Below are 2,500 nucleotides of genomic sequence, written 5' to 3' on the forward strand. Positions count from 1 at the left end.
GTTTCTAATATCACGCCGGTAGCTGTCTGGTGGACTGGGGGCCGCGACAATGGAAAGTTTGTAAGCTGGAAGCTGGGAGACTGCCTCGGAGGCTGGAAAAGTGACACACACGGGTAACTCCGGTGCCGTTCGACGGATTTCGACGAAAATAGGCTCGTTGGAAAGCCAACGTCGGGGACACGACGACTAACTGTGCGCCCCGTTGCGCACGCGCGCGTGCGCGACATGGGAAGCGAAACAAAACTTCAAACAGAGCTACAGGCTCGTGCGTGCGAAAAAGGCCGAGACACGACGACGTGCCCGCGTGCGCCTAGCCCCAACTCGAATAACAAAGTCGTCCCGGGCCGGATCCGAGCTACGGGACGGAAACGGGAGCCGAGTCAAAATTTCAAACGGAGCCCGCGTCGCGGAAATGGTCAAAATGAATAAAAGTGGCACTCGAGCGCGTGCCTCTCGCTCTGACTAAAGTGACAAAATGATCCCCGTTGAAATGCATTGAGCACGGGGGAAACGGGAGGAAAAAGAAAATTTCAAATGGAGCTGTCGAAATGGGGGTGCTATTTTGGGGGGGTATATGGCGTGGCCACGTTCTCCCACGAGTCCAACTTGAATTCTGAAACCGTCCCCGTCCAAATCCCACGTTCGGGCGAGCTACTGTCAATTTTCAAAGCACCACTCCCCCCCTTCAATGCACTCTTTTGGAAGCTGGGAAAAGGGTCTCCGTGCAGAGCTAGTGCCACTTTGCGGGCACTCACGGCCTCGAGGGTGGGCTCGTTGGATAGCCACGGGCCGGGGGACGACAGCCCGAGAAGGTCCCGGGGTCGTGCGCGCGCGTGCGAGACGCAGCGAGCGAAACGAAATTTCAAATCGACCCCCCGAAAAAATGACACCTTTTGCCGGGAGGAAAAACACTCAGCCCGCTGCCCCAGGCTCCAACTTGAATTCTAAAACCGTCCCCGTCCAAATCCCACGTTCGGGCGCACAACTGTGAATTTCACAAACTATCCACATTCAACCAGACAAACACACCCTCACACGGGGCAAAATCGTCCGCCCAAGGCACCACGGGATCCCTGCACCCCCACCCTTGGGATCCAAGGGGACCCACACACTCCACCGCCTCCCTGGGCTCATGGTCTGGGCTCCCAAGGGACCCCCCACACCCACCGCGGACTCCCGGGGAAACAGCGCCCCCAGGCCGGGGAGCCCACCTCCGGGGGGGACCCCCCACACTACCTGACCTCCGGGGGGACCTGTGCACCCACTATTAAGCACACCCCCTGTGTTAAAACCCATTAAACGCAACTTTAAGAACTCTGTGCCCCTGGTCATCCTTGTGGAATTTTGTGCCTCTGGTCATCCTCCCATTGACTCCCATTCAAAATGTATGCATCTGGTCATCCTCCCATAGACTCCCATTCAAAATGTATGCATCTGGTCATCCTCCCATAGACTCCCATTCAAAATGTATGCATCTGGTCATCCTCCCATAGACTCCCATTCAAAATGTATGCCTCTGGTCATCCTCCCATAGACTCCCATTCAAAATGTATGCATCTGGTCATCCTCCCATAGACTCCCATTCAAAATGTATGCCTCTGGTCTTCCTCCCATTGACTCCCATTCAAAATGTATGCATCTGGTCTTCCTCCCATTGACTCCCATTCAAAAGTCATGCCTCTGGTCATCCTCCCATAGACTTCCATTCAAGTTGGACTTAGGTTTTGGCGCGTTGGCTTCTCATGCATCTGGTCTTCCTCCCATTGACTCCCATTCAAAAGTCATGCCTCTGGTCATCCTCCCATAGACTTCCATTCAAGTTGGACTTAGGTTTTGGCGCGTTGGCTTCTCATGCATCTGGTCATCCTCCCATTGACTCCCATTCAAAATGTATGCCTCTGGTCATCCTCCCATAGACTTCCATTCAAGTTGGACTTAGGTTTTGGCGCGTTCGCTTCTCATGCATCTGGTCTTCCTCCCATTGACTCCCATTCAAAAGCCATGCCTCTGGTCATCCTCCCATAGACTTCCATTCAAGTTGGACTTAGGTTTTGGCGCGTTCGCTTCTCATGCATCTGGTCTTCCTCCCATTGACTCCCATTCAAAAGCCATGCCTCTGGTCATCCTCCCATAGACTTCCATTCAAGTTGGACTTAGGTTTTGGCGCGTTGGCTTCTCATGCCTCTGGTCTTCCTCCCATTGACTCCCATTCAAAAGCCATGCCTCTGGTCATCCTCCCATAGACTTCCATTCAAGTTGGACTTAGGTTTTGGCGCGTTGGCTTCTCATGCCTCTGGTCATCCTCCCATTGACTCCCATTCAAAAGCCATGCCTCTGGTCATCCTCCCATAGACTTCCATTCAAGTTGGACTTAGGTTTTGGCGCGTTGGCTTCTCATGCCTCTGGTCATCCTCCCATTGACTCCCATTCAAAAGCCATGCCTCTGGTCATCCTCCCATAGACTTCCATTCAAGTTGGACTTAGGTTTTGGCGCGTTGGC

The sequence above is a fragment of the Hypomesus nipponensis genome, chromosome 10 (genome assembly GCF_054491055.1).
Source record: "Hypomesus nipponensis isolate SF chromosome 10, ASM5449105v1, whole genome shotgun sequence".
Taxonomy (NCBI): domain Eukaryota; kingdom Metazoa; phylum Chordata; class Actinopteri; order Osmeriformes; family Osmeridae; genus Hypomesus; species Hypomesus nipponensis.